This window comes from Pinus tabuliformis, chromosome 1_2 (assembly GCF_031772625.1).
Source record: "Pinus tabuliformis cultivar Carrire ecotype Pingquan chromosome 1_2, CPIR1, whole genome shotgun sequence".
Taxonomy (NCBI): Eukaryota; Viridiplantae; Streptophyta; class Pinopsida; order Pinales; family Pinaceae; genus Pinus; species Pinus tabuliformis.
The window spans coordinates 570,566,906-570,582,685 of NC_142298.1; the positions used below are offsets into that span (position 1 = coordinate 570,566,906).

General features: G+C 38.5%; 1 long non-coding RNA gene across 4 annotated transcripts; it reads left to right on the forward strand.

Moving 5' to 3' along the window:
- The first annotated feature begins 277 nt into the window (after positions 1-277).
- On the forward strand, positions 278-6,345 carry LOC149206884 (uncharacterized). Of its 4 annotated transcripts, none has more exons than XR_016252608.1 (5): positions 278-728; positions 2,990-3,097; positions 3,207-3,267; positions 3,448-5,464; positions 5,544-6,345. It is a non-coding gene; the product is annotated as an uncharacterized LOC149206884 (long non-coding RNA). The 4 variants fall into 4 exon arrangements; XR_016252609.1 differs by lacking the exon at positions 3,207-3,267 and having other exon boundaries at positions 281-728; positions 3,448-3,599; positions 3,839-5,464; XR_016252610.1 differs by lacking the exon at positions 3,207-3,267 and having other exon boundaries at positions 282-728; positions 3,448-4,143; positions 4,649-5,464.
- The last annotated feature ends 9,435 nt before the right edge of the window (positions 6,346-15,780 follow it).

The following is a 15,780-nucleotide window of genomic DNA, read 5'->3' on the forward strand; positions in this document are numbered from 1 at the left end:
GACCTGTTTGTGACCTGCTTCTTAGTGCTGGTTGAGGGAGTATACCGAAAGTTTTTTGGTACATAGTAATTTACTGTGTTAATTGGCCTCTTCCTGAGGCGAGAGGCAAAAATATAGGTTAGATTTATTTTTTCCCAATCAGTGTTAGAGCAAATCAACAAAAATATAGGTTAGATTTATTTTTTCCCAATCAGTGTTAGAGCAAATCAGTGTTAGAGCAGTTTCATCCTGTTAATGCCAGGATTAGTTAACAAACATTAAATGCTATTTCCATAATATTTGGTTCGTATTATGCTTCAGAAAACATTGTTTATGGTCAATAGACATGGCACACTTTCGTCAGTACACATGGCACACCACATGGCTAGCATGCCACATGGCTTTGTGCATGCATGGACTGGTGTGGTGGCTATAGATTTCTACATGTTGGTAGGCTGAATGCTCTGTCTTGTACAAGCTTGCGATCTAGATGCCATGCTCTGCATTAACAAGACCATGCTCTGCATTAACAAGATTTGAAGGACAATTTACTGGAACAACAATACAACTTAAAGGAGGAACTAGAGGAACCAGACAAATTGTTGCAGGAGGAGCCAGAGGAACCAAAAAAAAAAAAAAAACAACTTGCAGGAGGAGCCAGTGGAACAAAAAAAAACCAAAAAATCGGCCATGTGCATGTGAACTTGCAGACAATTCTTTAAGCGTGGCAAACGCGGGATAGAATTCAGGTTCTTTCTCTTCCAACACTGCAAAATTACTATTTCCATTATTAAATCCCCAAAATTTCTATTTTCATTCCCAAGCGAGTAGAGCAGTTGCTGCAGGTGTAACTTTTTCTTCAACGGATATGCAAGGTACTAAGAGAAAACACCATCTGCAATAATAAACCAGTAGAGAACTTTATTTTGTGAACTAATAATTGACATCTTGACAGCAAGCTTGACTCAAACCCACCTGTTTATTTTCATTGCTACAGTGCAAGACTAACATTTCGAGTAAATCTCCTTGCTTGCTTGTGGAGAATTTTAAATACATACAAACCATTAGAAAACAGAATATAAAGGACTAGCTTATCTTTACTCTATTCTTGTTGATGTTTGCGCAGGGTTACTCTGTGCTAAACTAACAATTTATGAGGATGAGGATAATTCAACATTTTTGTTATACTAGTAGTCTGTGCACAAAATTAATTTAATTAGATGACTATTCCTACCAAACAACAGACGAAGTCTGTAAATATTCAGATAAAATAAAACAATATGACAACTTTTTGAACACAATGAAAATTTTGAAGTTAAACAATACCATTTCCCATGCCCTTGCAACCATTTAGCATCCATGAACAAAAACACCGACTCTGGCTTCAGTAACATAACAACCGTGATTTCTCATGGTCCATGCCAAGATACATAGTCTCCAACATATGCAAATCGCAATATCTTAAAGACTCTTAATTTATGAAATTAAATCCTCAAATGCAAAAAGATAAGATACAAATTTCTCCAAAACTTCAGTTTGAAGATAACTATTATGCAAAATACAGGAAACAGATATTTCATCCAAAATGTCAGACTGAAGATATTATTAAAATATTCTGGAATGGAAGCTCAAATCCCTATTAGAATATCTTACAAAAATTAGTGGTAGCATTTCAGTGTGCTATCAAAGAAAACACAGAAAGAATTGAATGGAAAAATAAAATATAGGAGGTTACCTGCAACATCTGCACATCTCTTGGCCTCCAAATCATACTTCCTGGAACGTGCATGGTTCCAGAAGGAGCTGGACTACTGACAAGCAACCCAAGACCATTAGAATAAAGCATGTTACTAATTCCTGAAGAAACCATCCCAGGAATTCCTGCTGATCCTAATCTTGGAAATCCTAGCCATGGCAATGCCATTCCTTTGCCAAGTCCACACATCATTCTAGTGCAATTTCCTATGGTTGGCACTGCACAAAGTGTTATCTTCAGATTCATAATTCTTTGCAGAATCCTACTTCCCTACAAAGGAACCTACCAAGATGAGCCAAAGAAACAAGAAGAGAGAGCAAGACCAGTAGACTCAATCAAGAAATGTATGCACTGTGACACAAAAAAGACACCTCAATAGAGAAACTTGTTACCTTTTCGAATTCAATTTTGTCGGCCCTTGACTTATATGTTAGCCATACAGAGTATGCAACCTTTGATGAAACAAGAGTAGTGATGTTGTATATGAATCAACGTCTTGTGTACTCCGAAATGCCCTGCTACCTTGGAGCTATGGGCGTCTTGCAGCATTGCTAATTTTCTCTCTTAGGTCTACCATTTGATTGACATGACCGTCATGGTACAACTGATGTAGGATATGTACACAAGCACTTGAAACTTCCAGCAGCATATGCTAATCTGTTCTAGCAGCATATATTAATTTGAACAAAAATGGTAAGGTGCCAAGCAGTTCTCATTTCGGCATTGAACAAAACTGGTAAGGTGCAAGCAGTTCTCAAAACTGTTAAGGTGCCAAGCAATTCTCAAAACGACATTGTTCTAGGATTGTACATAACTGTGGATGGCAGAGCTCAGCTACTTCAGAACTGTAGCTTCTCTTCTGGATGGGAAGATAATCATGAAGCAAATAAGCCTCCAGCGTTGGAAATTGAGATTTAAAATGGTGTTAGAGAAGCAAGTGGGTTGCATGCAAAAAAACTTTAGCGTGTCAATATCTCATTTTATTTATTATTAACACTATTTTTTTTTATTAAAATATATAATTTTTATTTCAATTATTAAAATGAGAAATGTGACATTCGATGAGCATGATGACACCATGCAACTCTAGGAAGTTCCAACGGATGTGAGAGCCGGTGTGCATGGATGACACGTGCAACTGTAGGCAGTTCCAAGGGATGTTTCTTCTTGTATTTTTTTTATGGATGTGGCTTGTGTCTTGATTTTCCTGATCCCTTCCTCATTCTTCCGTATCTGTGTGCTGATCACAACTAGATTATGCTTCTCTGTGTGGCTGGAATTTACATCAAGATTGATGCTGGATAATCAGTTTTCTTCCTACTTCCATAACAATGTTTCTTTACCCTCTTTGATTTGCAGAAGGTTAGTTCTTTATACTCCATTTTTGTTATTTATGCCTAATTACATAGCTAAAATTTGTTGTTATTTATGCCTAATTACATAGCTGAACTTTGCTGAATCTTCTTCCCAGACTCTAGAATTTCAACATTGAGCGTCTTTAGTGGGTTCCGGTTTGTTATTCCAAGGCGAAGGTTCTATTTTCTAATTTGGTTTCTTTGTAGAGGATGGGAAACACATTTCAACTTTGTTAAATTCTCTCTTTTGGGAAAGTGCCCGTAATTCTATTGAAACTATGATTATTAATATTGGTATGTATATATATCAGTTGGGTTTCTCTAGTGTTTCTGATTTTTGTTTTGGGTTGTATGCAGACATCTAAAGACTCCACGGACTTGACTTTGTATTGTGAGTACAAGTGGATAAGGAATGGAAGCTGCTAATTACCTTTATGGTTTTCTATTTCATTTGATCATGAGGAATTTTCAAAGTTTGATCGACAATGAATTATTTTGAACTCTTTAAGGTAAACTACCTCCTTCACTGTTTATGTTTCGGTCCCCATTTGCTGCTTGCCCTCATTGAGACGAGAGCACATGGTGGTATCACTGAGAACAAAGGATTTCTTTTTGTTTTTGAGGGAGTTTCCTACGAATTTTGGTTTTCTGGCTCACCATCCAGAACTAATGTGCATGTGGACAAAGACAATTGCATACACGGGTTCGACTCTCCCTGCTAAAAATCAAATTCCTTATTTATTATCAGGTATATATATGTCTAACAGGAAGTCCAGTGGGAAATTCACAGAGCTCAAGAATGGTGTGCAGTAACAAGATTTTTTCCACATTGATGACCTCTTGGACTTCTCCAATGAAGAGATAGTTGGACCCATTGGAGACGATGACAATAATTGGGCAACCTGCACTACTACCACTGTAGTAGCAGCAGATTCCTCTACCATAACCTTGGCGGAGACTGTCAGCTACAATTCCTCTCTGGACGGAAAGAGCTTCAGAGCGTACAATGTTTTGGAAACTGATGCAAACAATAATGGTCATCTCTGTGTTCTGGTAAGTACGAATTACTAACTTCATTTCTGCATATAGTATTCAGTTTAACTCCAGGTAATGCATGATTTTAGCCTTGCCATTTGCTTTTCCTCTCAAAACTCTTCTTCAAGAATTTGGACTGGGTTTATTCTGTTTAAAGTGTATTTCAATCCAACCCTTTTCTTGAGGAATCTGGAATGGGTTTTAACTTTCTTCTGTTTAATGTGCATTTCAACTTTTCAGTAGAATCCTCTTCTTCAAAAATTTGGAATGGATTTTTTCTCTTTAAGGTTTATTCCAACTTGTCAATTTAGTTCTCTTTTTCTTTGGATCCACACATATTGATGCCCATGTCGGTGGTGTGAACGATATTGCTTTTGCTCACCCTAATAATAAGCAGCTCTGTGTTATCACTTGTGGAGATGATAAAGCTATTAAGGTATAAGTTCCAATCCTTTATGCTATACCAAACTAGTGATGCCAATAACAATTTATTATTGAAAGGTCACCATATATATATTTTCAGATGTGATAGATTGGTCTCAGGAGTGTTCAGTGACTTGAGCAGTTATGGGATGCTGTAACTGGCACCAAGCAGTACACATTCGAAGGCCATGAAGCTCCTGTATTTTGTTGGGGGCTATTCTATGCATGTAATTGTATTGTGCACTTTATCTTGTACTACAATGACTTACAGTGCGGATGGAACACGGTATGATTAAGTTTTCTAAACTCTTATGCTTTTCATGATGAATATTTAGCTATGTCATTTCAAGAGCGATAATGATGCTTCTTTAATTCATTGAATTACATGTGGGATTAGGCTCTTCTCATGTGGAAGAAGAAAAGAAGGTGATTCGTACTTGGTTGAGTGGAATGAAAGTGAGGGAGCAATCAAGCGAACATATTCTGGATTCCGCAAACGGTCCTTAGGAGTTGTGCAGTTTGATACAACGAGAAACAGGTTTTTGGCAGCTGGTGATGAATTTCAAATTAAGTTTTGGGACATGGATAATACCAATATTTTGACAACTAGTGATGTCGAGGGTTGTTTGTTTGCCTGTAAGAAGATATTTTCTATTTTGGTTATGATCAAATATAAAATCCTAAACTCTGATTGTTATTTATTTTAGATTAGATATATGCCCATCTTGTTTCTTGTCAAATTTTGCAGGCAAGCCCTCGCCTCCGTTTCAATAAGGAAGGGTCCTTGCTTGCTGTGACTACAAATGATAATGGGATCAAGATTTTAGCAAATGTTGATGGAGTTCGCCTGCTTTGTATGCTTGAGAATAGAGTGTTTGAGGGGACAAGGATACCACCTGAGGTGGTGTCAACAAAGGTACTATGTTGCCCCCACTTCAAATTGAATACATGTGTACCCAAACTTCTGCATCTCACTACTATTGTCCTTTTTGTAGGCTCCAACAACAAATGCCACGGCTGCTCCACTTCTTGGTCCCATAGAACGGTCAGAAAGGGTTCCTCCTGCTGTATCAATTTCTACTATCGTGAAAGTCATTCCACTTGAAGAATTGGATATTTGGCAATTGACCAAACTAATCTATAGGAAAATTGGGCTTTTAATTATTACATCAGATTCTCCTTTCCAATTTTTTGGAATCACCCTGCTTTAAAAGTTGGGGTTTATATTAGCATTCTTGAATAAAATAAATTAACCATCAACCAATACCTTGTATACAAAATAATCTTGACAGTAGCTGGACAACAGATGTGAAACCTAGGCTTCTGGATGAGGCTGCAGATAAGAGCAAGAACTTGAAGTTAGCAGAGATCACTGATATCACCCAATGTAGGTCTCTCTAGAGTATCTATCTCAAACACAAGCTTGCTCTATCACTGGGCATTAAACTGCTCGCTCCAAGTTTATAACTATAAGGCTTAGCTGTAAGCCTTAGAACCTCCTATAGACTTTGCTTGAGTGCCCCCTACTCTTGGATGTTATGAAATGCAACACTTTCTATATTCACACCCTAGCTAGTCTGTGAAGATTGACCAATCTTGTTATGTCGAACATTTGATGTCTGCCCATGAAACTGATAACCACAACCAGGGATTTTGCAACATGTTTCAAGTAAAGTCACCCGTGTTCAATATATTAGCAATGAATAACTACTGGTGCTTGAACGACACGATTTCCTGCTGATAATGGCGTGGAGAGGGTAAAATCCATCAATTTTCCCATCATCCCTTCTATGTGTGCAGATGCATTAGGACTAAAACTTTTTGTTAAAAAGTTGTTCTTATTAAAAATCTATTGTTGAGTGGATTGTTTTTACCATCTCAGAAATGTATCCATTTTATTCAACTGGTTTGGAGGATCTCCTCCTGTTGTTCCATATTCCATGCTGCTAGCTTGTGAATGTTGGGTGAATTATTAAGATCCATTTCTCTTTGTAGCTTTTTACTATTTTGGAATTATAGGGCCAGGGAGGAGAGGTTTTACCATTTAGAACTGTAGGTGGGTCGGTTGCAGTGCAAGAGATAGTTCTCTATCTGATGATCCTCGTATTCTTCTATTTTCATTTTTTCTATGTTAAAACCTTTGGATTGATCATCCACGAGTTCAGGAAATTCCTCTCGTAGTTGTGTAATAAAGCGTATGCCTGTCCAGCAAACTGTACCGGATGGTTCTTCCCACTTGACAAGATGCCTGTTCTGCATGGGGTCAGCTGCCTGCTTTGATATTCTGCTCCACGATGCATTTTACTAATAGACTTCCCTTCTCAGTTGCTTTGATACATTTATATTTCATTTATAGTATGTGCCTATATTATTTTTTTAAGAACCTGCTACACTCTACAATCACTGAAAATCACAAGGTCTTCTCACATCATATCTCAACAGGCTCGGGGGCCAATTACTAACACAATTTTGTTCCGATTACTAGCACTATTTTGTTCTGATTGTTGAAGCTTGGATGTGTTACACTTAAATATCTTGACAACTCTCTATTCCAGACAGTCACAGGCTCGGGTGCCAATTACTAACACCATTTTGTTCCGATTACTAGCACTATTTTGTTCCGATTGTTGAAGCTTGGATGTGTTACACTTAAATTTTCTGACAACTCTCTATTCCAGACAGTCTGTCTCTCCATGCACAAAATCTGGAAGATCTTGGATGTTAAGCCCTAACACCAGGTTAAACTTCTAACCCTACAGGAACAACTCTAAATTACTGGTTCTTTGTTAAATTGTTAAACTTCTAACCCTACAGGGAAAAACTCTAAATTACTACTTCTAAGAACTATGTTACATTTATCCATAACCCATTGAAAAACTCTAAATTACTACTTCTAAAAACTATGTTACATTTATCCATAACCCGTTGAAAAACTCTAAATTACTACTTCTAAGAACTATGTTACATTGATCCATAACCCGCTGAAGGATCATTCACAGTTCTAGAATAATTAGTCGCAAAGAAAAGTCCACTACCTTGGCAGGGACTTGCTACTCCGTAGCTATTCTTGTTAAATTCGAGGTAGCCTTTCTCATAATACCCTGGTAGTAAATGAATAATGACATAACTTTAAAAATTTATATGAACTATTAACATTTATAATAATATTATTATATTTTGTATTCATTTAATATTAATTATGTTTTGATAATTATTATATTGTTTTTTTATGAGCAAATGTTTCTATGTTATATTAACTGAACAAAATTTACGTAGTGTACAATTATGACATTTTTTTTCGGAGCAAGGAAACCATGGTATATTGTAAAAAATTCTCTACTCCTGGGTGGAGAGACCAGAGTTTACATTTTCCAGAGAGTTTAACATATGAAAGATAGTGTTATTCAAATCACATAAGGTTGAACCTCGCGGTGCCTTGACGAAAAACTGAAGGACAAGGGCGGTGGCAAACTACACCACAACTGCGAGCTTCCCAGTGTCATACCGGGCACACTTAGAATGAGAAAAAAATGAGTGGTCACATTGGTGTTCATTGAGCCAAAGCAGGGTCGCTCTAAAATATTTTAACCAAAATGAGAGCTCAATTACCAACCTTTTGCTTGTCATGTTGTCGGTTGATAGCGCACGCTCTTTTGTGGAGCAACATCGTTATCGAGCTAGAGCCACCGCGAGCCTAGGTGTTGCCTTGTACCTACACTGTGTTGGGGTCCTCAGGGGTCTCCTCCAAGATGTAACACCCAAATGGGTTGGGACTAGGGGTGGAGGAAGGAGGCACTTCACTCACTGGAGGAGTAGGAGCTCTATAAGGGGAGCACAAGGGATACATAACGAGGTATGGGAGGTTTGGGGAGTAGGAAATGTCAAGGTCTTTGTCTATTCTTTTAAGCGAGGAGGAAGAAAGACTGAAATGCGTGGAGAGATCTGCAATCCAATTGGTTTCCTTGGTCTTGTCCTATTGTTTATCCTTTAGTAGTCGATCTAGGAGAGACCAAAGGGACGTGCGTCCTCTGTGGGTTTCCTCTTCCTCCATGGCAACAAATTTCCTTCTAATGCGGCCAAGGATGTTGTCGTCGAAGGGGGTGGTGATGGAGCCGTCGTCCAGAGAGGTTGGGGGTTGCCCACACCCTCTACCTCAGCCAAGGCAACATCCCCTACCTCTGTCACTACCCATGATTGAGATACAGGGGTAGGGAATTACAAAATTGAGATCAGGAGGAACAACGTATAGCGTAGAGGAAGGCAACCAGGAGAGAAATAATTGGGAGGCTAGTCTACTGTAGAATATAGTGTTGGAGAGGACAAGGTGAGCTGCATGTTCCAAGGCATGGGAATGAATGTTGAAGTGTGATTGGATGTCTACCATCTGTTGAGGGATATTCACCACGTGCTGGACATCATCAAGAGGACAGGGTGATCTGCCTCTGGTCACATAGATCTAGGGGAATTATTCTGTGTTACTTTGTATTTTAATTTTAATTTAATTTTTTTTAATTGCCTAAAAAAAATTGATCTTGTAATTTTTTTTATTTGAAGGCTCAACTTGTCATTAACTCAAAGAGATTTTGCATGAGAGAGTTTGTTGCCCTATTAATTTTCTCATAGAGAGACCAGACCAATAAGACAAGTAGATGACCTTGAAATTATGGAAACCTTACTTGAGTAGACTATCAAACAAAATGAAGAAGCTACCAGAGTAAATTTTCTTTGTTCACTAACTATTGACATGAAAAATTACAAAATTGAGCCTACAAATGTTTACAAACTTCATTTGCTTAAAACAAATAGAGGTAGCCCATGGATATAATCGACTGAAAAGGACAAGCAAAAATACACCGGAGGAGCAGGAGTTGTATAGAACCAAGGGCTGAGATTTCCTTTAGCCATGAATTCCACGAACATCCCAACTGCAAATAGGGCATCGACCATGAGCAACCACACCCACCAGTGTCCCTACCACGGCCATGGCTTTGGTGATGAGGTGCACAAACCTGAGCACCAGGATTGCGAGTGCTATGACATCCACTAGCGCAACCACGATGACATGCACCCTTACCTTGGGCACTCTGGCCACAAAGACTTGATTACTGAGCTTCGTTGCGATTATGACCAAAATTACTTCCTAGTTTATTGTGATTCTTTTCTTTGCATAATTGAAAGCTAAGAATGAAGGAGCAATTAATGGAAGAGTTTCTCTACTATGACACTAGAAGGCCAATTACACAAGGGTGCCATAATTTTGGAGCATCCTGATGAGTTCTTGCTATTGAATTCTTAAGCTCCCTGTTGAATGATTTACTACTCACAAACTTAATGTACTAGGTCCATTGTTTGCAAAGAGTGATGACCCCAAATATTTTTTGGCTACCATTCATTGCGTCCGGCAGATGGAGAGAAGACAAGAGAGTTCGAGTGTCATATGGGCTAGGAGGTTGAGGCTGGTTGGCCACCCTGAGCCCCATAGAAATGAAATGATATTTTAAGGTCCACGATACTAAAAATATTCTATGAGACCATTAGTTCCCTGTTTTTCACTCTTTGTAATTCATTCCTTTTCTGATACAAATTGATGATGAGCTTACCCAACCTTCCAACAATCTCCTCGCTAAAAAGACAATGCCAAGAAACTTATGCTAACATGTTCTCATAACTTTCTCTAACGTCTTTGAATGCATCACATTCCAAAATGAAATGTTTTTTTGATTCCACAGCCCTAGACGTGCAAAATGTGCACACCCTTTCTTCCCAAGCTTCTTTAGGCCTTTTCCACCATCCTATTTCACATCGAAGTTGATGAGAGTTAGTCCTTAATTGAGCAATAAGAACCTTTGCCCTCCACGAAATGCTAGCTCCAATGAACTCTTTTTGTTGTAAATCACACGTAGGGTTGAATTCCTCAATGTAATATTTCTTCTTTCTACCCAACTCTTTTCCCCGTGCCTTTTTATGAAACTTCTCCATAACAAAATCCTTTAGCTCCTTGCTATTTGTGGGACAGACATTGAGGTAGATATCCCATTTTTGCATCCATGTGTAGTTTTGTTTCATCCTTGTTTTCTTTCTTTCACTAATGCCTTCATTGAAGATAACATTAGGCCATCTACCTACTCTCATTTTTTCAATTCTTTTTAGGTATCTTATGAGCCACACCATAGTAATTGCTTTAATGGAAGTTGCTCCTGTTTCACTAAACATTATCTCATAAGGTACCTAACTTGTTATTTTGAACTTTCTCATGATCAAGCGTTTTTGGATTTTCTCAATTTGTTTCCATTTTGAGACGGGAGTGCTGCTAGCCCACAATTCACACCCATATAGCATCACTGGACAAACTAGGAGTCCAAAAAGCACTTTAATCATTTTCCAATCCCATAACTCTAGCTCTCTACATCTGTTTTGAAGAGCATATAATGCTTTCCACCCTCCTAAAATTCTCTTCTTTCTGGAGTCCTCCCAATTGAGTGTTGAAATCAATCCCAAGTTACTTGTACTCCTTTACTTCTTCAACACTGTTGTCTTCAAAGAAGAAAGCATGCTGTCTATGCTTACTTTTATTAGAAAAAAATCATTATTTTGGTCTTGCTAGTATTGAATTGCATCCTCACTGCTCTACAAAAATGCTCAAGGGCATATAAGTGCATTTGCAATCCATGGGCAAATTTAGAAATCAATACAATATCATCAGCATATAAAAGAAGCTTTATCACAAACTCCCCCAACCAAACACCATCTCCACCTTGCAAATTTAGCCACTCTTCCAATTTATCAATATATAGACCAAAAAGAGTGGGGGATAGAGGGCAACCTTGCTTGACTCCAATGTCACTTCTAAAGCTTTCTGAAATACTTGTTGAGGTTCTAATTTTGACTTTCACTTCTTCATAAAGTCTATGGATAGTGGCTCTATAATGCACAGGAATTTCAAGTTCTTCCATTCTACGCTACAACTTATCCCTAGGGACTATGTCAAATGCTTTTTTGAAGTCAACAAAGCAGCAAAATACTTCTTCTTTGTCCTCCCAAACCTTTTCAACAATGTGTCTCAACGTGATGCCATGATCCACTATAGAATGTTTCGGCCTAAAACCCGCTTGTCCTCTTGCCCTCTTTTCTTTTACTTCTGCCCACTTGCTAATTATGTCTTCTACCATGCTGCCAAAAAGCTTTGCAAACAAAGGATTGATCATAATTGTTCTATAGTTGGATGGATTATTAATGTCTCCACTTTTAAAAAGGGGTATTGCTAGGTTAGTTGTCTAGTCTCTTGGGAATCCTTGTTGAATGATGTTATTGAATATTTTCATGATGTGTGGTGCAAGAGTGTTCATTCCCCATTTTAGATACTATGCTTGAAGTTCAACCAAGTCCTTTGCCTTTCCTGTTTTCAGCGTCTTAATTCCATTCTCCACCTCCTGTAATGTGAAGAGCTTTGAATTTGTGTTGATCCTAGGGGGGACTCTGCCTTAGATTCTTTCTCATAGAGTTTCCTTGCATAATCAAACCATTGATTGGTTGTAATATTATTTTCAATTTGCTTCTTCCTTGGTTGCAGTTCCTACCAGAAAAGCTTTGGATTATTCTTGCTTAAATATATTAACTCTTCTCTCCTTGTTTGCATGAACTCATCTTTTTTCCTTTTTAGTATCTGCTTATATAACTTTACATTCCTCTTCTCTTTTCCTGCCTTTTTCAAGGTTCTCCTTGCCATTTTGCATTCCTCATCAAACCAAGCATTTACAGGAAAGCAATTTGATTCTGATTTCCTATTTTTTGCTCTTTTGCACTTCTCAAGTGCACTTTGGATTATATTTGTTAACTCATGGCTGCTGAAGCGTTTGAAACCAGTTTTCTCTTTCTGAATTAATCTCTCTAACATTGTCTTGAAGATAGTACCATTTTCTTGTGTTAGAAGAATTTTGCCCCTTGATAGTGATTGTCGAGAGCATTGGGTTTTCCTCTTATGTTTCCTTTCTTCTAACCATGATAACCTTATAAAAATTGGGTTATGGTCTGATTTTAAGTCCCAAATATGCTCTCCTATACTAACTTCATCTATCTTTTCTATTAATATTTTTGAACACATCACATAGTCAACGACACTTGCCCCATTATATGTGTTGCAAGTGAAGTTCCCAAACCTTTTCCATCTATCTAGACCATTACAAATAATTAGGTTAAAAGCCCCACACAGTGTAAGCAACTCATCTCCAAAATGATTGCGAACTTTGTCATCTTCTGAACACCTCACCCATTGGGGATTCTCCTCTTCAGTGAGCCAAATAGGATTGTTATCCTCTTTGAAACAAAGGATGCTAGATTGATTATTTGTTGTTCTAGCATTGAAATCTCCCACTAAAAGAACTTCTCCCTGCTGAGAGTACATGGAAATATCTTGTTTTAAAGTTGCATATGGATCCTTGCTGTCAAGCCCCTTATTTTTGTAAGTTCTTGAGACTTGAGGGGCAAAATAGCATGCTGCAATTCTTATTTGATTCTCATTCTCTGATATTTTTAACCATAAATATTGTTTATTTGCATCTTGTTATAGACAATTTTGTGCCTTGCAGCATCAGGCATGAATTGTCAATAATCCAAGGGATCCAAAGTCCCTAAACATGATGTTCCTACCCCTAGAGGAACAAGGTCAGCAAACCAACAGCTCTCAGATCAGTTCTCCACCTGAAAACACTCAAAAACAAGCAATCCTGAAATCAAAGCAGGTGCTCCACTAGGCTTCTGCGCTGAAACTCAACTCCTCCATGGTGTACCTGCGTTGCAAAGCAGGTAGAACAAAGGCCACCTGCACTGAGCGAGATGGGACAAGTGGCACACTGAGTCATTGCTCTGGAATCTTCCAAAAATGACACTTGGATCAGGGATTTCGCCTTGTGATGAGTCAGAGGCTCTGTTTCTCCAAGTGGAAGCAAGGTTCTCCAAGTGGACTCAAGAACTGAAGATCAACTGAAGAGAGAGAGGACACAAGGCAACTACACATCAGTTGCAAGCTGACTCATCCTTTCTCAATTCATCTATATATTGAGCTCTCTCCTATGAGCTCAGGAGGCTGGAATTTTGTGCAAAGTAATGATATGCTGTTGGTTTCACTATAGAGCTATTGGGTGATTGCTTGAAGGAGGTGAAGAGGAGAAATTCTTTCTGCTGGGAGGTGTTGCTGGATTGGGGCCTTCAATGGTTGTAACACTCTCAGAACTTTACTTCTTCCATTAATAAAAGCTATTGAGGTTCTTCTATATGCACTTGTTTCAATGATGTATTGTGATAATTGTATATTTGATTTATGCTAATCCTTGAATCAGTTATGATTGCATGCTTCTTGTAGTTTCCTTCTTTGTTATTTTGCAGGATCTCATTGTAGCTGGGCCAGCAAAAGAGCAAGGATCTGGGAGCAAGCAAGCAAAGAGAAGAGTTTGGATTCGACATTAAGCGCAAGACAACGGTTAGTGCATTTCTTCATTCTCTCTTGCTTTCATAAAGAAGTAAACCTTAAGTAGTTTTCTTTACAGTTGTTGCTGAGGTACTATCACCCTTAGAGTGGGATAGGGTCATCCGAATCGGATACTTTTCCCTACAACAAACTGGCGACTCCGCTGGGGATCGTATCTGTTTGATTGTTTGTAGTATTTTGCTATTCATTTCCTGAACAAAAGAGTACCAAATCGAAAAGCTTTTGACTATATCAAAAGCGAAGTAGAGGGCAGCTACTCTAGCTCATTTCTGAGCATGTTCATGATTTGAAGAGCTGATCTACAAGGATCCTTGTAAGCTCTTAGTGATAGCTTTTCATCCTCCTTGTCATCCCTTACTGTGTACTTGACTGATAGCTTCTGATTTGACCGAAAACCGTGAATTTTTGAGAAATCTGTGACCCGGAAACTGAGAAAACGTAAGTCTCGTTTTCCAAAGCAGGCTATACACAGGCTACCTGCTTTGCAACGCAGGTAGCCCCTTTGGGACCTGCGCTGAATGTCAAACAGGCAGTGTACTACCTGCTTTGATCCAGTTTTGCCTAGTGCTACTGGGGTTTCCTCCTGTTTCTTGCCCTGTTTTCACCATTGTTTTGCAGCCAGTTACCAGTCCATGTACCTATCTGAAACCAACTTTACTTGCCATTATTCCGCCTCAGTTATATAAAGAAACTGTACTTGTTCTTTTGTATTTCTTACATCATTTGCAGTTTCCCATAACGAAAAGTGAACTAGTCTTGCTATGGCCTCTTAGATCCAAACCTGTGTTAGGCATTTTTGCTGATCTTAAGAGTTAGTTTGTTTGTTGTCCATAGCTGATTGGTCTTTTGCTTTCGTCGTATGGTTTGATTTCATATATTTCTAGTGTCGAAACGAGTGAATCTTAAGGTGTCTTTTGATTTTGGACAAGCTTGTTTGTTTTCACTTGAAATTGATCTCAAAGTTATATAACAGCTTTCTTTTTGTAATACATCAACATTAAGAAAGAGAAAAGAAATACTTGCATTGTGCATTTTGCATCTGAAAATTTTGCATGTGATTTAGGAGAAAGTGCATTAGTTTGTGCTGTATGATCTGTGTGAAAAGATATGTCTTTCTTTTCCCTCAGTAGTTAAGATTTTCATCAGTCGAAAAGATTTGAAAAAAAAAAAGCTTGCTTCTCATCTTAGGCTGCATTTAGGAATTTGTCATATACATCTCGTGGTGAACCTTGAAAGGCAAACTTTAAAAAGATCAACTTAAAATATACTGAATGAACCTAACAACGCTTTGAAACATAACGCAAACACATAGAGGTCTAAGCTAGAGACGTGTTCCGGCGTCGTTAAACGTAGTGACTGTCGATCTCGAAGAAGGTGGGTGATCCCCCTGAGAGTCGGTGGCACTAATACGGACTTGTGCTCCCACGTACCGTCGAGTATATATTGGGAGACCCCTATAGGCATATATCCTTTATCCTTAGGAAGCCGTGTCGGCCGCCCTACTGATCGCAATGCAGTGAACACAGCATTCACGAAGATTGACCACACGTACCGTAAAACGTATTCCGTGGTTTTGCGAAAGGTTGGGCACACCCTCTGCCTAGATCTCCAGAGCAGTTTCTTTTGGCCTTTTTCAAACTCTATAGCTGAAAAAGTCCATCCGAGCATTTGTCACTTCGGGCTCGTTAAAACATCGAAGGAGACTAGAGTCATCTTTAGCTTTTTCTCGACTCTTTAAAACTGAAAAA